Source organism: Acomys minous (genome assembly GCF_964271855.1).
Source record: "Acomys minous genome assembly, chromosome: 18".
NCBI classification, from domain to species: domain Eukaryota; kingdom Metazoa; phylum Chordata; class Mammalia; order Rodentia; family Muridae; genus Acomys; species Acomys minous.
The window spans coordinates 62,248,562-62,270,674 of record NC_140501.1 but is presented as its reverse complement, the minus strand read 5'-3'; the positions used below and the strand labels follow the sequence as shown (position 1 = coordinate 62,270,674).

At 43.3% G+C, this 22,113-nt stretch overlaps 1 protein-coding gene and 1 pseudogene across 7 annotated transcripts in view; both read left to right on the top strand.

Annotated features, from left to right (window-relative positions):
• The window catches only part of LOC311589016 (uncharacterized protein), a 130,712-nt gene that overhangs the window by 45,489 nt on the left and 63,110 nt on the right, over positions 1 to 22,113 (top strand). The window lies entirely within an intron of this gene.
• On the top strand, positions 185 to 20,283 carry LOC311589108 (ADP-ribosylation factor-like protein 5B; annotated as a pseudogene). The gene is made up of 3 exons: positions 185 to 199; positions 873 to 1,538; positions 20,147 to 20,283. The product of its transcript is annotated as an ADP-ribosylation factor-like protein 5B (transcript).

Sequence of the window (22,113 nt, the reverse complement as noted above, 5' to 3'; positions counted from 1 at the left end):
ACTTACATTAAAAAATAGAGACTGCTATGGTCTCTCGCCAAGGTGCCATGGCACCAAAGACTTGGACTTTCTCTGACTTTGTTTTGGTTGCTGTCATGGACCAGGTTGCATGGTGGTTAACAGTGATCATTGTTTTCCATGCTTTCTCTACAGAAGATCAGGGAGAGAGAGAGAGAAAGCCACGGGACGGAATACTAAGGTACAGGTAGGCAAAATGGAGGAATGAACAAAACTCTTCCTGATAGAGAATGGAAACTTGACAGCAACTGGAGTTTAGGGCTCTCTGAGTACAAGATGCTTGTCAGCCATTTCTCTATTTAGTTTCTGCTGCAAAGATTTGTTTGGTGAGAGTTGGGTGTTGAGGTCTCCAACTATTAATGTTTTGGGATTGATGTGTGAATTTAAGTTTTAAAGATGGTTGTTTTACAAATGTGGGTGTCCTTGTATTTGGGGCACAGATATTCAGGACTGTGATGTCTTCTTGGTGTATTTTTCTTTGATGAGAATGAAGTGTCCTTACCCATCTTTTTTGATTAATTTTATTTAATTTTTAAAAGATTTTTAAATGATGTATACAGTCCTTTGCCTACATGTACACCTGTGGACCACAAGAGGGCAGTAGATCATATTATAGATGGTTGTGAGCCACCATGTGGTTGATGGGAATTGAACTCAGGACCTCTGGAAGAACAGTCAGTGCTCTTAACCTCTGAGCCATCCCTTCAGCCCTCTTGACTAATTATAATTGAAAGTCTATTTTATTAGACATTAGAATGGCTACTTCAGCTTGCTTCTTGGGACCGATTGCTTGGAAACTCTTTTCCCAGCCCTTTATTCTCGGATAATGTGTATCTTTGTTTCTGTGAACAAAGGAGTTTGCAGTGGTTCCAGGATCCATGGAAGTCAAAGCTTCACTGGACTCTGAGGCTCTGTGGTCCAGGTAGGTTTGCTGGAAGCTCCATGGCCAGTGCCTGGGCACTTGTAGCTGAGTGCTGCCCTGGGAGCCTGTCCTGCCTGCAGCTTAAGATGCGGCTGATTGTTACTAAACTGTGGAGCCTTTTCTGTAACCAAGAGCACAGAGTAATCATCATGTGACTGGATAATGCAGAGGAAACCACCATTCTTTATCAGCTCTTCATGAATGAAGTACTTCTCCAATCCCAGGAAGCAATGTTGAAGAAATAGCTGGGAAGAACTGTCATTTTCTTATGTGGGATGTTGGAGGTCACGTGTCTCTGGTCATCCTGGAACATCTGTTATTCAAACACCAGAGGTCATCATTGTTGTCCAGAGCATCGACAGGGAATGACTGGCTACCACAAAAGATGAATTATACAGAACGTTGGCTCATGAGGATTTAAGGAAAGCTGCAGTCCTTGTCTTTGCAAATAAACAGGACATGAAAGGGTGCATGACCACAGCTGAGATCTCCAAATACATTAGTTCAGTGAAGGATCATGCAGGGCACATCCAGTCATGCTGTGCGCCAACAGGAGCAGGGGTATGCCAAGGTCTAGAGTAGATGACCTCCAGGATTGGTGTGAATCATTTTTTTTCCTTGAAAATGACTTCTCTATTTATTCTGTGACATGGACATTTTTCCTAAAACCTTTGGCTGCTGAGGCAGCAGTATGTTTAATTTATAAAAACACAAACCTCTAAGCAACAGTTGAATCAAGGGTCGCTATACGGGAACAGAAAGAAGTTTTCTTTTTTCTTTTTTTTTAATTTTAAAAAAATTTAAAAATTACAACTCACTTGTTATCCTATCACTTGTATCCTCCTATTCCTCCCTCCCTCCTGCTTTCACCGTACTCCGCTCCCATAGGTCTAAGACCGAGGGGGACCTCCTCCCCCACTATATGGTCATAGGCTATGAAGTCTCATCTTGGTAGCCTGTTTATTCTTTCTTTGAGTTCCATCAGGCCCCCCACCAAGGGGAGGTGGTCAAATATGGAGCACCAGAGCTCATGTCAGAGTCAGTCCCTGCTCTCCACATAACTGTGGAGAATGTCCTGTCCATTGGGTAGATCAGAGTAGGGGTTCAATGTTTACTACTTGTATTGTCCTTGGCTAGTGCAATAGTTTGATCAGACCACCCTGGCCCCAATCCACCCAACAGGATGTTCTTTAGTCAGATGAGCATACTTTGTAACTACGTTTGCAGCAGCAGAGCCCTTCTTACTGTGTATTCTAATTATTCATTGCCTGCCTCGTAGAAAATGTTTGTCACATTGTTCCTGTCATGTGAAGGTTGTTATGTCCTTTAATAGCCAATTTCCTTTAATTCTCTGTCACCACTCCCTCCTTGCCAGGAACTTACTGGTGTGACAGAACAGCAGTGGGAATTGTCATTTACTCTCTCCCCTGCACTAAACATTTATTTCTCTACAAACCCTATTTATCTTTTGGAGAAAATTAATTACAACAAAGAAAACCCACCTAGAAACTCTGTGTGTGTGTAAGAGTTAGTATCATGAATACTTGCTTTAAATTTCCCTCACCTCTTTGCATGTCATAGTATAGTTTTAAGGTGCTCTTTGCATGGCAATTAAGTACTCCATTTATTTATGGAAGGAATTAAGTTCACTTTTGTGCCAACGGCATTTGGTTAAAAATTAATCAAGGTGAGCCAGGAATGGTGGCACATGCCTTTAAACCTAGAACTTGGGTGGCAGAGGCAGGCATATCGCTGTAAGTTCGAGGCCAGCCTGGTCTAAAAAGTGAGTCCAGGATAGCCAAGGCTACACAGAGAAACCCTGTCTCAAAAAAACCAAAAACCAACCAACAAACCAAACAACTTTCGAGCTGGGAGGGTGGCACACGCCTTTAATTCCAGCACTCGGGAGGCAGAGGCAGGTGGATCATGTTGAGTTTGAGGCCAGCCTGGTCTACAAAGTGAGTCCAGGACAGTCAAGTCTACACAGAGAGACCCTGGCTCAACCCCCCCCGAAAAAACTAATCAAGATGAAGCATCAGTTTGAAAGTCCAGCTTCAAATATAAATATTAATGGTTCCATCTGATAGCCGAAGAGTCTTCACTTGTGTATAACTGCAAATTTAGTAAAATAGACTAATGTGGAGTTAAAGCCAGGATGCTGGGAGTATGTTTTCCATCCATTTACTGCCTGCTCTATGGTCAGCAAAACCTGAGCTGTTTTGTCAGAGATACCACACCTGCTTTGGGCAGCAGCCAAAGTGTGGATGGTTCTTTTTATTTCATAGGCTTGTAGTATTATCTGTCAGAACATCTTTATCACCAGCAGTGTATTACTGAAAGGCAAAGTAACATGGCCTTTCCATAAGTCTGGATGAGAATGATGCAAGAGAGGCTTCAAGTGGTCCTCATTCCCACCCTACCCAAGTAGTCTCTGTGTAGGTAGAAGTGTCGCCTAACTTTTATAAGGTACTGGTGAATCTAATCCTAGCTTAGAGAATTCCTATGAGACTCAACAATCATGTTCTTTTTTGTTTGTTTTCTGTCTTTTCCTTTCTTTCTTTCTTTTATTTTCTTTTCATCATTATTTCTATTTTTTGGTTGGTTGGTTGGTTTTTTATACAGTTTTTCTAAGTAGTCCTTGTCCTGGAACTCATTAGGTAGAGAAGGCTGTCATATTCTTAGCAACATGAATAGTTTTATTCATTCCAGAAATGGTTTAATGCACCAGGCTTACTGGACGGTATTAATGGTTCCCCACAGGTGAAAGTGGGAGTGAACCCTTAAGTAAAAGGCAGACAAGTGTTGTCCATTACCCCTGTTTATGTCACATGTGTCACTTGCTGTATGAAAGAGATAAAATGTTTACTAAGGGGTGGTTCTTCATCTTTGTGGTGTTTTTTATTTGGATCAAAATAAGCTCCAGTGTTCCATCAGAATGGCTAAGATCAACAACTTAAATGACACCACATATTGGCGAGGATGTGGAGAGAGAGGAACACTCCTTCATTGCTGGTGGGAATGCAAACTAGTACCACCGCTTTGGAAAGCTATCTGGCGTTTTCTCAGAAAAATGGGAATAGGGCTTCCTCAAGACCCAGCTATCCCACTCCTTGGAATATACCCAGAAAATGCCCTAACACACAACAGGGACATATGCTCAACCATGTTCATAGCTGCTTTATACACAATATCCAGAACATGGAAACAGCCTAAGTGTCCCTCAGTAGAAGAATGGACTAAGAAATTGTGGTACATTTACAGTATGTAGTATTACTCAGCTATTAAAAACAAGGAATTCCCGAAATTTGTGGACAAATGGATTGACCTAGAAATTATCATAATGAGTGAGTTCACCCAGAAGCAAAAAGAGACAAATGGTATATACTCACTTATATCAAAACACTAGTCCAAGGGATACGTCCCATGAAAAACTTTACTTACCAAGAAAGTGGGTCAGAGGAGAGGACATCCTATTGAGACTTTAGGTGAGAGTAGCATGGAAGAATGAGGAAATAATAGGACCCACAGTGTCCTGGAAACCTACAAGAAGAACTTTATGACAGGCAGATCTGGGTCCTGGGGTCCTCCTCAAACTAAGGCACCAGCCAAGGAGAAATAGGCAGTAAACTTCAAACCCCTACCAAGACCTAGCCGACGAACACGATATTCTCCACCGTTGAGTGGAGAGTGAGATCTGATTCTCACATGAACTCTGGTGTCCTTTTTCTGACCATGTCTCCTGGATGGGGAGGCCTGGTGGCACTCAGAGGAAGGGTAGCAAGATACCAAGAAGAGACTGGATAATCTTAGAGCATATATAAGGGGTGGAAGTCTCCCTCAATCACAGACATAGGGGAGGGGAGAAGGAGGGAAGTGGGAGGGAGGGAAGAATGGGAGGAAACAGGGGAAGGGCTAACAATCAAGATGTAATATGAATAAATTAATAAAAAGAAGGGTAAAAAAACAATTGAGATGTAATATGAATGAATTAATAAATAAATTTAAAAAAATAAAAATAAAAATAAGCTCCAGTGTTCATAAATATCTGCTCAAAATTGGTGTCTTAATTTCAGGTCTTTTAAAATGTAAGTTGCCTTAAATTTTGTTCTCTTTCAGGTTTACTTGTTTGTTACATTTAGTTAATTTATTTGAACTTAATATTTTTCTTTTTTGGAAGGGGGTTTGTTTTATTAATTTTTTCATATTACATCTCAATTTTTAGCCCATCCCTTGTATCCTCCTATTCCTCCCTCCCTCCCACTTACCCCCTACTCTCCTCCCCTATGTCTGTGACTGACAGGGACCTCCTCCCTCTATATATGCTCTTAGGATATGGAATCTCTTCTTGGTAACTTGCTATCCTTCCTCTGAGTGCCACCAGGCCTTCTATCCAGGGGAAGTGGTCAGAAATGGGGTACCAGAGTTCGTGTGAAAGTCAGATCTCATTCTCCACTCAACCATGGAGAATGTCCTGTCCATTGGCTAGTCTGGGTAGGGATTCAAAATTTACTGCCTATATTTTTTTTGGCTGGTGCCATAGTTTGAGCAGGATCCCTGGACACAAATCCACCTGTCATACAGTTCCTCTTGTAGGTTTCCAGCACGCTCTGGATCCTTCTATTTCCCCATTCTCCCACGCTTCTCTCACCTAAAGTCTCAATAGGATGTCCTCCCCTCTGACCCACTTTCCTGCTAGGTAAAGTTTTTCATGGGGACGTACCCCTTGGACCAGTGTCTCGATATAAGTGAGTATATACCATTTAACTCTTTTTGCTTCTGGGCGAACTCACTCATTATGATCATTTCTAGTTCAATCCATTTGTCCACAAATTTTGGGAATTCCTTATTTTTAATAACTGAGTATTATTCCATAGTGTAAATGTACCACAGATTGTTTATCCATTTTTCTACTGAGGGACACTTAGGCTGTTTTCATGTTCTGGCTATTATGAATAAGGCTGCTATGAACATGGTTAAGCATATGTCCATGTTGCGTGGTACAACATTTTCTGTGTATATTCCAAGGAGTGGAATAGCTGTGTCTTGGGGGACCCCTATTCCCAGTTTTCTGAGAAAGCCCCAGATAGCTTTCCAAAGTGGTTGTACTAGTTTGCATTTCCATCAGCAATGAAGGAGTGTTCCTCTCTCTCCACATCCTCACCAGCATGTGATGTCACTTGAGTTTTTTATCTTAGCCATTCTAATGGGTATAAAATGGAATCTCAGTGTTGTTTGATTTGCATTTCTCTGATGACTAATGAGGACGAGCATTTCTTTAAGTGTTTCTCAGCCATTTGATATTCCTCTGTTGAGAAGTCTCTGTTTAGTTCTGAGCTCCATTTCTCCATTGGGTTATTTGATTTGGTGGTGTTTAATTTCTTGAGTTCTTTATATATTTTGGATATTAGACCTTTGTCAGATGAAGGGTTGGTGAAAGAGCTATTAACAATACTTGAGCCACTCATCGATATCGACACATAACTTGATATTTTTGTTTAGTGTTTGCACCCTTGATGTGAAAATGTAGCCAGAAGAAACGTTTTGTGGATTTTTCTTAGTGATTCTATACCAACTAGAGGATAAATTTAAATTTTTGTATGTTTTAAATAGAACTCATCATCAAAAATGAGAGAGAAAAGCAGATATAAATCCATGGACATGGTGGTTGTGGAGTGGGAATGGGAGCTAGGAAAATACCCTTTCTGTAAAGCACACTTTGCTTCAACTGTACTTCATTATAGTGTTTCCAATAATATAAAAAACAATCTCATATTTCTTCTCATGGAACGATGATCTGCTTCTTTGGATGTAGTAAGATTGGCTGGTTCAGTTTTCTTCTACCAGATAATATGTTTATTTGTCTATTACCACATCAGCATTATATTGAAAGTGTTCTTAATAGTTGATTGTTTTCTTGAGTTTATTCCTCAGAGAATGGGGAAATAGAAGGATCCAGAGGGTCCTAGAAACCTCAAGAAGAACGCTATGACAGGCGGATCTGGGCCCAGGGGTTCTGTTCAAAGTATGGCACCAACCAAGGACATTATGTGCAGTGAGCATCAAACCCCTACCCAGATCTAACCAATGGACAGGACATTCTCCACAGTTAAGTGGAGAGTGGGGACTGACTTTCACATGAACTCTGGTGCCTCATGTTTGACCATGTCCCCTGATGGGGAGCCGTGGTGGCACTCAGAGGAAGGATAGCAGGCTACCAAGAAGAGTCTTGATACCCTATGAGCATATTCATGGAGAGGAGGTTCCCTTCAGTCACAGTCATAAAGCAGGGGAGTAAGGGGAAAATGGGAGGGAGGGAGGAATGGGAGGATACAAGCAATGGGATAACAATTGAGATGTAATATGAATGAACTAATAAAAAAATTTAAAAATAGTTGATTGTCTAATGGCTACTGGTATAGATGCAGATTTGCCATTTGTTAAAAGTACAGTTTATTTTCATTCCAAATCCCCCCTTTAAAAGCATATAATTATTTGGATTAGAAGCAATATCTATTTGAAAGTGAAACTGGCATTCAAGGAGACCCCGTGCTCTTCATTGGGATATTGTCCATGGGAAGTTTCCGTGAGGCTTGTGGAAGCTGCCATCACTGGTCTTTCAGTTCACAGCAGTAGAAACCTAGTTATCCTATACTCCAAGAGAATGTTCCGACCCAAAAAGTATACGATAGTAAAACATTTGACTTGAATGTTCGCTGTGAATCAAAGGACTGTAAAAAACTATCTCATGTAAAATGGAAATGTGTGACAGGTGCCTTTGTTATTGTGTGATGAGCTCTCATTTTAAAAAGGAAATGTTTATTATGTATACAGCACTGTGCTCCCATGCCAGAAGAGGGCGCCAGATCCCATTACAGATGGTCATGAGCCACCATGTGGTTGCTGGGAATTGAACTCAGGACCTCTGCAAGAGCAGCTGGTGTTCCCACCCATTGTCACATTAGCCGTGATGACATGGAGGGAGTGGTTTTTGTTTCACACTCACCTTTGTCCTCACATTATTTAGTGCAGTTTGTATTGTACGGGAGCCTCCCACACCTGCTTTCCACCTTCAGAAGCTTACCTTTTTTTTTAATTAAAAAAAAAGGAAAGAAAAAGAAATTGGCTGATCTGTCATGGTGCATGCTTTTAATCCCAGCAGTTGGGAGGCAGAGGCAGGTGGATCTCTGTGAGTTTGAGGCCAGGATAGTCTACAAAGTGAGTCAAGGACAGCAAAGGCTACAGCAAAAAAAAACCCCTTTTTTGGAAAAAGAAAGAAAGAAATGTAGACGAAAAAGAAATCAGGATTTGGCTAATATCTTTTCAACATGGTACAGCTCAAAATGCAAAACACCACCCTTACAAATCACATGAGCCATTTTCTTCCCTGAGCATGCTATCTTCACATAGAAGAACATTTGAGAGTCACTATAGATGCAGCTCTTGTTTTCTAAGGGAATGCACTAAATATTCTTATCATTAATATGCTTTACGTTCTTAAAATCTGAAGTATATGTGTATATATATGTATGTATATAATATTTTGAGAACTGAAGATTGAATGTACACTGTTTGCTTTAGGTTCTTGTGTTAACATCTTTATGGGAATAGTGCTTTTATTCTACAGTCCCAAGAGAAACATATATATTTCCTTGTGTAAAAAATCAACAGAGCAAGACTACAGGAATAAACACAGCTCTGTATAACCTATAATAAAGCACACGGCAAAAATCAATCAATTTCGAAGCAACAGTCAGAATGATCTCATTATTATTTCTGAAACAATACCTGGGAATCTTTAATCATAAATTTATTCAGGCTGAAGCCATTGTGTTTACATGATTGTCCTAGCAACATAGCTTGAGCTAAGTGTTCTCTAAAAAATAAAAATAAAAAAAAGGTGACTTACTTCGGGTCCGAAACCAACAGACGTGCTATCTAAGCCTAAGCTAACTGCCAAGGAGTCCTCTATTGTAAAATATCTGTAAATCATGAAATACCAGCCTCACCTTCTATAGCTCTTCAAGCAGATTCTAAAGAAAAAATTCCCTCCTAACAGTATTTAGCCAGGTACTGTTATGTCAAGGTCCTAACATTCTTGCATAGAGTGCCTTTCTTGAATGCCCCAATATGGAGGTAGGGTTGTATCTTCATAGTAGTATATCTATGCTTAGCATGCTAGAGACTCTGAACATTTGTATTAGCACAGAAAAAAATAAATAAAAAGAAAGCAAGTGTCTTAGTGAGGGTTCCATTGCTCTGAAGAGACACCATGACCAAGGAAATTGTGATCAAAGAAAGCATTTACTTGGGCAGGCTTAGTTACATAAATGTGTACAGTTTGGGAACTTAGCAAGGGGAACAGCATTAGGAGCACACTTTGGGAAATTTGTTTGTGGAAAACTCAGAGCTTTGTGTTTTTAGTTTGTCTCCAAAGTTATAGATATGTTTTCAGGTCATCACAGAATCTTTGCCTCAGTCAAGGCACCCAGGGGGAAGATACTTATCAAAGCTTTCAGGGTCCTCATCCCCAGGCAAGTCATACATGTTCACTAATGTGTCTATGTCCTGGGGCACAGATGCCCAGGGAGGCATGGAAGGCCCCGGGCAGATTTGTGAGATGTCTAAACCCTGAGAAGGTTGCAGGGTTTCCAGTGAAAAGTCATCAGCCTCTTCTGGTTTCTTTGCTCCAGCATTCTTCTGTGACTCCTGGTCTCTTATTAACATGGCCTGGCTGGATGATGGACCCATTACTGGAATGGCCTGATGGGATGATGCTCTTCTCATTAGCATGTCCTGGTTGGATGATGTTCCTCTCACTAGCATGTCCTGGCTGGATGATGCTCTTCCCATTAGCATGTCCTGGCTGGATGATGCTCTTCCCATTAGCATGTCCTGGTTGGATGATGCTCTTCCCATTAGCATGTCCTGGTTGGATGATGTTCCACTCATTAGCATGTCCTGGCTGGATGATGCTCTTCCCATTAGCATGTCCTGGCTGGATGATGCTCTTCCCATTAGCATGTCCTGGCTGGATGATGCTCTTCCCATTAGCATGTCCTGGTTGGATAATGTTCCTCTCATTAGCATGTCCTGGCTGGATGATGCTCTTCTCATTAGATTGACCTGGTTGGATGCTCCCAGTGATGAATTCCCCTGATAGTTTCTCTGCTGTGTCACAATTTTTTGTTGCTGATTTTTAAACCACATCTGAGAAGAAATAGTAATTTTTGATCTTGTATAGGAATAATTTTCTTTTTAAAAATTGCTTTAAATTATAAAATCATTTTCATACGATATATATGATTTAGTGCTTGCATTTTTTGATACAGCATTCCTCCATGTAACTCTCACTTTAAATCCCAGCACTCTGGAGACAGAGCCAGAAACTCTGTAAGTTAGAGGCCAGCTTAACTGACCTCCAAGGCTACACAGTGAGACCCTACATCAAGAATACAGTCATATCAATGCATTATTGAAAGTCAAGCATGGGGCCTATGCCTGTAATGCAGCACATTGGGAGATGGAGGCTGGAAGACCCTGAGATCAAGACTAGTCTCAAATCCTGTTAGTGGTTGTGCATGACTTTAATCCCAGCACTCCAGAGGAAGAGTCAGGCCGATCACTCTAAGTTCAAAGCCCACCTGGTCTCCTGCCTGAGTTCCAGGACAACCAAAGCTACACAGAATGACCTTGTGTCAAAAAAAGACAAGCCTCTGTTCTCTGCTGAAAGGGAAAGGGGGTGGAACTGGAGAGATGACTTGTTAGATAAGAGCACTTGTGGCTTTGCAGAGGACTCAGGTTCCATTCCCAGTATCCAAGACCTGCACCTCTGCCTCCATGGACTATGCCAGCGCTGCTAGCATCCTTATGCACCAGGCAAACACGTGGCACACGTTCTGACAAGCAGGTACCCACACATACACATGAATAATTTTAAAACTTAAAATGACAAGAACAAACTGAGGCCCACAGGAGGCCCCACGCTAGGTGACCACCCTGAGGCGCACTCCACACACCAACCTGCACTACCACATCATTAAGCTGGAGTCTTGAAGCCAGTTCCTGAGTTTCCTGCTGGTCTGGGAACATGTTCCTGTGGAAAGCATCTTGCAGTGCCATGATTTGTTCAAGAGTGAGTAATGTCCAGAACCGATAATAATGCTCTGGCTGTTCTGTTGGAAGAGACAAGAACATTTTTCATTCTTGAACTGTTTATTGCCAAACCCTAAACCATAGCTATCACATTATTTATTTATTTATTTGCTGTTGTTCTGTTTTTCAAGACAAGGTTTCTTAGTGTAGCTCTTGCTGTTCTGGAAGTCCCTCTGTAGACCAAGCTCGTAAATATTATTTCCTGAGATGGGGCATGAGATGAGAGCTTTACCCTAGATTTAGAATACATGGCATAGGTGGTGCCAAGAATATTTTTATCTAACTAGCCCTAGGCCTGTGTCTGGAAGCTTCTATCCTCCAAACAATCTAATCTGCATAATTAGATCTTGAAGGCTGAAGCCTCCAGCCTCTGTTTTCCAACCAAACCTAGAGTGTTTTCAGCCTCTGAGACTTAGTGCTGAATAGGCTCAGCCTTTCTAGATACTTCTGACCTCAGGCAGGCTGGTTCAGCTCAGCTGTTCTGGCTTAAAAGTCCTCTCTTATTTTTTTTATTAATTTATTCATATTACATCTCAGTTGTTAGCCCATCCCTTGTATCCTCCCATTCCTCCCTTCCTCCCACTTCCCCCTACTCCCCTCCCCTATGTCTGTGTCTGAGGGGGACCTCCTCCCCCTATATATGCTCATAGGGTATCAAGTCTCTCCTTGGTGACCTATTATCTTTCCTCTGATTGCCACCAGTCATCTCCATCCAAGGGACATGTTCAAATATGGGAAACCAGAGTTTGTGTGAAAATCAGATCTCCTTCTCCACTCAACAGTGGAGAATGTCCTGTCCATCGGCTAGTCTGGGTAGGGGTTCGAGGTTTACTGCCTATATTTTCCTTGGCTATTGCCATAGTTTGCAGAGGACCCCATGGCCCAGACTCGCCTGTAGTTTTCCAGGACCCTCTGGATCCTTCCATTTCCTCATTCTCCCAGACTTCTCACACCTAAAGTATCAATAGGATGTCCTCCCCTCTTACCCACTTTCCTGGTAGGTACAGTTTAAAAAAAAATCCTCTCTTAGCTCATGGATTCAAACTGACTTCTCTGCTTAGAAAAGCTGCTTCTGAACTCAATGGATTTCAACTGTGCTGTCCTCCAGAACTCTTCAAGATCTCCCTTGCTCTCTCAAGTGATGCTCTGTGTTCTTGTGAGAACTGGGCATAGCCTATCTCTGACTCATGCTGTCAGATCTTCCTGTAAGTAATCACACTGTCTGCCTCTCTATAGACCATATTGTTTGGAATCAAAGGAATGTACTAAAATAAATCCAGAGAGATTAAGTATGTTTACCCAGCAAACATCTGTGTTCAAGCAGAATCCTATTAGGTCTGTGACATGATCCCTTGCTTGAGCAGTTCTGTTGCTGGACTTAAATTACTCTACAAGAGGTGGTCTTGCGGTGCTCACCGGTAATCCCAGCATTCAGAGACTCAGACACAGGGGGCCTTATGTGAGTTCAAAGCCTGCCTTTTCTACCAAATGAATCCAGGACAGCAAAGGCTACTCAGAGAAACCCTGTCTGGAAAAGTTGACCTCGAACTCTGAGATCCCTTGCTGGGCAGAAAAGTCTGTGCCAGCATGCCCCAGCATACCTTAAAAATTCTAATTGAAATTCACTGTTTCTCCTTCACATGTGCACTCACGTGGTGCAGTGCACAATGGACTCAAACACAATACCAATGAGCTGGTTCTCCACTTATGCTATGTGGGTCCCAGATTTGAACTCAAGTCATCAGGGTTCAGTGACAGCATACTTACTCAGAAGCTATCCTGACTGCTTCTGATTTTAAATGTCCCAAAGTGGACAGAGCATCATGACACATGCCAGGAGCCACAGCATTGGGGAGGCTGAAGTATGCATATCAAAGGAAGCACGTGACCGGTAATCAAAAAGGTATTGCACATCACTTGCCATCAGGAAAATTCAAATAACATAAGGAGGGGATGGACACATGGCTTAACAGTGTTTACCAGTACCTACTGCCCTTGTAGAGGACCAGAGTTCAGTCCCCACCCACGAAAGTGGATAACTCATACTGCCTGCCTTTTTCCAGCCCCCATCTGCACTGAACTCTCACACACAATTTGTACACACACGTGTGTTAAAATAGTTAAACATAATAAAATGTGCAGGCTGGAGAGATGGCTCAGGAGTTGAGAGCACTGGATGCTCGTCTAAAGGTCCTGAGTTCAAATCCTGGCAACCACATGGTGGCTCATAACCATCTATACTGCCATGCAAGTGTACATGAAGGCTCATACACAAAATAAATAAATCTTTTTTCAAACACAAGAAAATTTGGGGCTGGAGAGATGTAAACACCCCACCAACTGAGCTACTTGCTGCTCTTGCAGAGGACCCAGCACCTACAATGTGCCTCAGAACCATCAATGACTCCAGGTGCATAGGATCTGACGCCCTCTCTGATGTCCTTGGGTGCATCACATATGCGGTGCACAGACTAAGATGCGGGGAAAGACTCATATGCACAAATGAACTGATAATCTTGGTTGTGGACTTGATAATATCTAGAATTAAATAAAACCAGAGCAAGTGGGCATTCCTGTAAAGGTTTTTTTTTCTAGTTGATTAGAGATACAAGTCCCACTCTAATCCCATATCCTGAGAAAACCCACCTTGCCCATCCTGTTGTGGTGGTGTTAGACACTTTTAATCCCCTCACTCTGGAGACCAAGGCAGACAGATCACTGTGAGTCTTGTGTGACTACCCATAATAGTTCTGACTGACATGGATCTCATAGAAATCATCCTGCCTTCACCTCCCAACCACTGGAATGAAATGTATGTGTCATCACACCCAGATAATAATCTAAAAGAAACAGGCACCAGTGTGGCGGCTCATGCCTCTAATTACAGCACTCGGGATGCAGAGGCAGGCAGATAGCTATGATTTTGAGGCCAGACAAGGCTACAAAGTGAGTCTAGGACAGGCAGGGCTATACAGAGAAACCCTGTCTTGAAAATCCTAAAAGAGAAATGAAAGAAAGAAAAAGAAACAAGCAAGGAAGGGAGAAAGGATGGAAGGAAGGAAGAGAGGAAGGCAGGGATGGAGAGAGGAAGGGAGGAAGAATACACACTGGTGAGGATTGCAGGGAAAGTTGCTCATACGTACACTATCAGTGGAAATGGTAGTTAGTTTGACCACTAGAGAAACCAGTGTGGGAGCTCCTGAGACATGAAAGCAGAATTACCATATGTTCCAGCTGTCCCATCCCTCAGAATATATCTGAAAGACTCTGATGATGGCCACTTCACAATATCCAGTAGACGCAGTCAGCCTAGATGTCTGCCGGTGAGTCAGGGGAGGAAGAATGTGGGGTCTAATACACAGGGAAGGTTAAAGCAGAGTGAACTGTGTTCTGTGCAGACAGCTGGTGGATCTGCAGTCCATTATGTTAAGCTAATTAAGCCAGACTCACTAACCCCATGTTCCTCTCCTCTGAGGGAGGTAAACTAAGAACAATAATAAATTAGCAGGGCTGTGTGGCCTGCACAGTTAATCCTAGCACTCAGGAAACCGAGTCGGGTGAGCCTGTGGGAGTTTTAGGACAGCCTGGTCTATGAAGCAAGTTCCACAACACTCAGGCCTTCCTAAAGCCTCTGTGTCTGGGAGAGAGAAGAGACAGAGACCCAGAGAGACAGGGAAGGAAAGAGAGATAGAGAGGTGAGAAACAGAGACTTGGAGACAGAGAGAGGAAGAGAGAGATAAAAGAGCCAAACATTGGTGGCAGCTGTCATAAGTCCCAGGAATGCGGAGGCAGATGCAGATGGATTTCTTTGAGTTCCAGGACAGCCTGATCAACAGAGAGTTTCCAGAGCAGATAGGGCTACACAAAGAAAGCCTGTCAGTAAGGGAAGAGAGAAGAAGTTGAAAAAAAAAAGCCAATAAAATAAAAAACATGAAAGAAAGGGAGGGAGAAAGAGAGAGAGACAGAGAGAGAGAGACATAGAAAGAGAGAGAGAGAGAGAGAGACAGAGAGAGAGACAGAGACAGAGACAGAGACAGAGAGAGAAGAAAGACAGAAAGAAAGAAGAGTGTTTAATCCCAGCACTCCATTGGTGGTTGCACAACTGTGAAATCGAGGCAGGCTTGTTCTACAGCGCCAGTTCTAGGAAAACCAGGCCTACACACACATTCCTATCTCGAAAGACAAAACAACAACAAAACAGAAGAAAACAGCACGCAGGAGGCAGAGGCAGGTGGATTGCTGTGAGTTTGATGCTAGCCTGGTCTACAAAGAGTCCAGGACAGCCATGGCTGCACAAGGAAACAAAGAAAGAAAGAGGCACACGTGGTAAGGGGCAGGTGGAGGGTGTCTTGGATACCTTAATGGGGGAGAGACTATGATCCAATGTGTACAAACACATGAAACATATTATTTTGTAAAATTAATATACACCAATGGATATGAAATTTTTCAAAAAATTGTGATGCAGAAAGAAAAAATGTGTTTGTTTGTTTCCTTGTTTGCATGTTAGTTTGTTTGTTTGTTGGGATAGGGTTTCTCTGTGTAGCCCTGGCTGCCCCAGGACAGGCTCCATAGACCAGGCTGCCCTCCAACTCACAAATATGCATCCTTTGCTTTGGGAGTGCTGGGATTAAAGGCATGTGACACCACCTCACAAAATGTATTATTTTTTTATGGGACTGTCCAGCTGGCTCTGCAGTTAAGAATCCATGCTGCTCTTACAGAGGACCCCAATCTGTTCTCAGCACCTACATGAGCTGGTTCACAGCTTTTAGCTCTAAGGGGACCAGCTTACATCACATTCTGCTCTTGCAATAGAGTCCGGTGTTGTTCCCAGGACCCATGGCTTCTGACCGAGAAATCCCTCCCCCTCTTCTGGTCTCCAGGAACTCTTGACATCCACCCCCGACAGACACATACTGGTAGCTAATTAAAATGTTGAAAAGAAAGCTGGAGCATAGCTGAGCTGTCACATCCTCCTTACACAGGTGACACCATGAGTTCTAGCCTCAGTAGGAAAAAGAAACTGAGAAGGAAAGCACACTACCAGAAGTCAAGAATGACAGGGAAAAAGAAATCTGTGGCCCCATGAGACCCAGTTTGAAACCCCAAGAGAATTAGAACAGCTCCCATCTTGGAACAGCCACAATAGTCTGCACCCCAACCCTGGCTCCGGCCCTTCACTCACGGGACATCATGTCTCTCTGAGCAGCCGATTCCTGGATCAGTCCTGTGCTCCAGAGCCCCCAAGACTGTGCTCTCAGCGAGGCAGGACTCGGCAATTTAAGCAAAAATGTATCTCTCTCACCATCACTGTCCAAAACCTTTCCAGTGCTCATGTTACAAAACCGGTTTTTTGACTTGGGATATCTCCTAGGACCCTAGGACCAAAACAGCCCTAGGCATGGTGTTGAATGCCTTTTATCCTAGCACTGGAGGAGGCAGAGGCACCTGGATCACTGTGAGTTTAAGGCCAGCCTGGTCTGCAAACTGAGTTACAAAACAGCCAAGGCTACACAGAGAAACCATGCCTCTGGGGGGAAAAAAAGACAAAAGAAAAATAAATAATTTAGGTGGCTCATGACATGGTGAACCCAGAAAAACCATTCTTAGCCAGGGAAATCTGTTTTTCAAGATGAAATCTAAACCTAGGACTCCAGGTGTTACTTCATGCAGATAATCAGGAGTCATGGAAACCAGGAACTACGAAAACACAACAGCTCCCTTGGGCACCGTCAAGAGTCACAAATCCAGCCATGGTGTTATGTCCCCGTAATCCCAATATTGTGAAGGTGGAAGTAGAAGACCTAGTTTGAGGCCAGATCCACCAAAACTGAATATTTCAGGCCAACCGGGCCTCCAAGCTACCTTGATTCTAAATTAAATCTGATATCAAGGAAATGTAGGGCTCACGAGTAATCCCAGCACTTGGGCAGGGCAAGGGGCAGAGGCAGAGGCATCTCTGTGCATTCCAAGCCAGAGCAGAGAAGGACATATGACACCTTCTCTCTCTCTCTCTCTCTCTCTCTCTCTCTCTCTCTCTCTCTCTCTCTCTCTCTCTCTCTCTCTCTCTCTCACACACACACACACACACACATACGGAAAAAGGAAAAAGAAAAACAAAAACCACACAGCCTGTAGACACGGGGCACCTGTTACTGAGATGGAGACCAAATCTAGGGGCACAGACACAAGGACCCCAGGAGATCTTTTACTTCGGAAAACTGAATGCCACGATGACTCTCCTCAGACAAAAGCTCCAGAAGCTACACAAGCTGCAGTTTTCTGTGTGTCTCTGGGTTCTGTGTGTGGCCTGTGTTCTGGTGCCCACAGGGGCCATAAAACTTGCTGGGACTTAATCGACAAGCAACTGTGAACTACCAGGTAGAGACTGGGATCCAAATCAGGGTCTAATTCCAGAGAGGATTAAGGCTGTTTCCCATCTTCTGCCTGCAGGGAGTGTGTGCACTTGGTGACACATAACTACAGTTAGAGATGATTTCAAGACTCCAAGTGGCTGCTGCAAACTGAAGCTAAGTCTTCTACAAGTACAACCGGAGCTTTACCATGGAGCCATTTCTCTAGTCCCTAGGCCTTCTCCTTTTCTGTGTATGGGTGTTTTGTCTACATCAATGTCTGCACCACATGCAGGCCTGGTGCCTGTGGGGCGGTGAGGGCAAAGCTGCCCCTCAAACCAACTGATCTGCTCCTCCAGGTTCATTGGAATTTACCTAAAACACCAGGCTCAGCCTAGAAATAGCACTGCAAGTCTTTAATCCCAGCATTAATGAGGAAGAGTCTGATGGATCTCTGTAAGTTCAAGGACAACAGAGTCTACAAAGGGACTTCAAAGCCAGGCTGGATAGAGAAAAAACCTTCTGTGGAAAAAAATGTAAAACCAAGGTTTGGAAAGACTGTTCAGCAGTTAAGGCCAAAGGATGCTCCTCTAAAAGTCCAGAGTTCAATGTTCACAACCATCTGATGACCCCTTCTGGTTTGCAGATACACTTGCAAACAGAAAACTCATATTCAGAAAATACATAAATAAATCAACATTTTAAAAAAAGAAATGACGGGGAAAACACATCTGAGACTCCCAGCACAACATACTAGGCTCTGCCTCCGTCTCTAGCACCAAAAAGAGGTGAAGTATGGCGGGATTTAACACAGACACAATGCGCAGGCCGAGTGCAAGGGTAGAAACCCATCCTCTGGGGATTGACATCCTTGTTTAAAGTTGTGGGAGTTGGGCAGGGCATAGGTGGCACATTGGTTTAATCCCTGCACTTCTGAGGCAGAGGCAGGCAGATTGCTGTGAGTTCGAGGCCAGCCTGGTCTACAGAGTGAGGCCAGGAGAGCCAAGGCTACACAGAGAGACCATGTCTCGAAAAACCAAAATAAAATAAAATAAAGTTTTGGGAGTTGTATGTTCAGTGTGTCTGTGTGTGTGTAAAAGTGTGTAGATCAGGCCTCAGTTTAACAAGAAGTAAGTGCGTGAGATGAAATGCACTTTCTCAGTGGATGGACGTTCTTGCTTTAGTGGAGGGAATGTTCCAGATCTGCCTTCCAGGCTCTGCTGTTGCTAAGAGACAAAGTGACTTCAGGCTTAGGACAATGACTGGAGATTTACAGGTGTCCCTGGGAGGCTTACAACAGGACAGCAGACTTTGCCAGTGAGATGTCTCAGTCACTGTGTGTGCCGTTGGCCTGAAGGGGGACAGGCCAGGTTACAGATCCCTTACGCTGTAAGAAGAATTTCCTCAGCTGAGCAGGAATATCTTGCTGCCACCCTTCCCTTTGAGTTTGTATGTCCTTAAAGCCAATGTCATGTTTCTGCCTAGCTACCTGCTGGTCTAATTTTCTTTCCCTAAGTGTCCTCAACCCTTGCAACAGGAAGATGTGCCTGTTTCTGTCAACAACAGTTATTTCCTGGAAAGGCTTCCTAGTACATGGCTTCCAGAACTCCGTTTCCTGTCCAGCTAGCTCCCTGATGCAGGAGAGTTAGAATCACAACTGCCAAGCTCAGATGATAGAGTAATGCCATCCTTCCTGTGGGAAAGTGACATTGCCTCATAGTAGCCACCTCTCAGCACAGACTCATCCCTATAGACATCTGTTCATGCATGCTCTATGGGGACTCACGTGGACCTCTCTCCTTTCTGGTCTAGGATGTTTAGGGTGGGATCCCTCAGGTGGAAGCTGTAAATGCCAGGACACTTAGAAAGAAATTCCTTTCAGGAGTTATGACAAGGTATTGGCGTCGTGGTTCTGGGGTAGAGGAGTTTCCAAAATTTCCTAGTGGGGGTGTTGGGGTGTGCATCAGTGGTAGAGCACATACCTAGAATCCCTGGGGGGTTTGCGGTCACAGAGCAGTGATAGAGTACCTGCCTAGAACCTCACTGTGAGAGCTGAAAGCATTGTTTAGTGACAGAGCACCTGACAGTAATCCTACTGCAAAGGCATGGTGCTGTGGTTCAGTGAGAGAGGCCCTGCCTTGAATTCCTTACTGAGGGGCAAGAGTTATATCTGCATTTTAATATACCGCTTACTTGCATGCTAGAGATGTGAACTTTACTCCTTAGCACAGGAAACAGTAAATAGAAAGCAAGTGTCTTAGTGAGTTTCCTATTGCTGTGAAGAGACCCCATGAACAAAACAATTCTGATCAAAGAAATCATTTAATTGGGACAAGCTTGTTTAATAGAGGTTGTAAGTGTGGAAACTACCTGTAAGCTGAACAGCATGAGAGAAGCATTCTGGCAACCTTGCTCATAGAAAACTCAGAGATTTGAGTTTAGGTCTTTGTCCAAAGCTAGTTCCTCACAGACTCTCTGCCTCAGTCAAGGCTCCCTGAGAGGAGATACTTATCAAAACTTTACGCATCATCATCCCCAGGCCAGGCCTACGTTTTCACTAATGTGTCTATGTCCTGGGGCATAGACATCCTGGTAGGCTTGGAAGACACAAGGCAGATTTGAGAGATGTTCAAACTCTGAGAAGGTTGCAGGGATTCGACTTCAGAGGCACCAGCTTCATCTGGTTCCTTTTCTCCAGGATTCTTCCATGACTCCTGGTCTCTCATTAACATGGGCTGGGTGGATGTTGGAGGTATCACTGGCATGGTGTGGTTGGATGATGCTCCTGTCTTTAGCATGGCCTGGTTGGATGATGACAGAGATGAACTCAACTGATTGTTTCCCTGCTGTGTTAGCACTTTGTCTTGCTCTTTTTCAGTCCACATCTGAGAAGGATAAGAAGTTTCAAATATTTTTGAGACATAATTGTAAAGAGGTTTTCATTTATATATTTTATATGATACATATGGTTTTATTTAATTGAGATATGGTTTCTGTAATCCACTTGGATTTGAGTTTTGTACAAGGTGACAAATATGGGTCCAGTTGCATTTTTTACACATAGACATCCAGTTAGACCAGCACCATTTGTTGAAGATGCTATCCCTTTTCCATCGAATGGATTTAGCTTCTTTGTCAAAAATCAAATGACCATATGTGTGTGGATTCATATCTGGGTCTTCGATTCGATTCCACTGATCAACCAGCCTGTTGCTGTGCCAGTACCAAATCAAAACAACTCTGAGATTCCATCTTACACCCATCAGAATGGCTAAGATCAAAAATTCAAGCGACACCACATGCTGGCGAGGATGTGGGGAGAGAGGAACACTCCTTCATTGCTGGTGGGAATGCAAACTAGTACAACCACTTTGGAAATCTATCTGGTGCTATCTCAGAAAAATGGGAATAGGGCTTCCTCAAGACCCAGCTATTCTACTCCTTGGAATATATCCAGAAGATGCTCCAGCACACAACAAGAAAATTTGCTCAACCATGTTCATAGCAGCCTTATTCATAATAGCCAGAACATGGAAACAGCCGAAGTGTCCCTCAATAGAAGAATGGATAAAGAAACTGTGGTACATATACACTATGGAATACTATTCAGCTATTAAAAACAAGGAATTCCCGAAATTTGTGGATAAATGGATTGAGCTAGAAATGATCATAATGAGTGAGTTAACCCAGAAGCAGAAAGACTCAAATGGTATATACTCACTTATATCTGCATATTAGCCCAAGGGGCATGTCCCACGAAAGCCTTCACTTACCAGGAAACTGAGACAGAGGAGAGGACATTCTAGTGGGATTCTAGATGAGAGAGTCATGGGAGAAAGGCAAAGTAGAAGGACCCAGAGGGTCCTAGAAGCCTACAAGTAGAACATTATGATAGGCAGATTTGGGCATAGGGGTCACGCTCAAACTAAGGCACCAGCCAAGGACAATACAGGCAGTAAACCTTAAACCCCTACCCAGATCTAGCCAATGGACGGAACACTCTCCACAGTAGAGTGGAGAGTGGGATATTACTTTCTCACATACTCTGGTGCCTCACCTTTGACCATGTCCCCTGGAGGGGGAGACCTGATGGCACTCAGAGGAAGGACAGCAGGTTACCAAGAAGAGACTTGATACCCTATGAACATATAGAGGGGGAGGTAATCCCCCTCAGGAACAGTCATAGGGGAGGGGAGTAAGGGGAAAATGGGAGGGAGGGAAGAACGGGAGGATACAAGGGAAGGGATAACCATTGAGATGTAACAAGAATAAATTAATAAAAAAATTAAAAAAAAAAGATATGGTTTCTGTGTCACCCTGAATATTCTGGAATTAACTCTGTAAACCCAACTGTCCTCTAACTCAGAGATAAGGTGCTGAAGCCTCCCAAAGAGTTCTGGGATTAAAGGCATATGCCACCACACGGGGATTTTGTTCATTATTAATTTTCTTTATGCTTCTATGCACCTGAGTGCAGTGCCCAAGGAGACTGGAAGAAAGTATTAGATCCCTTGATCTGGAGTTATAGGTGGCTGTGAGCCACCACCTGGGTGCTGGGATTCAAACCCGTGCCTCCTGCAAGAACAGTCAGTGCTCTGAACCAGTGAACCATATCTCCAGCTCCAGCAAGTTATATTTTATTCACTTCTGTTTTGAGACAGGGGC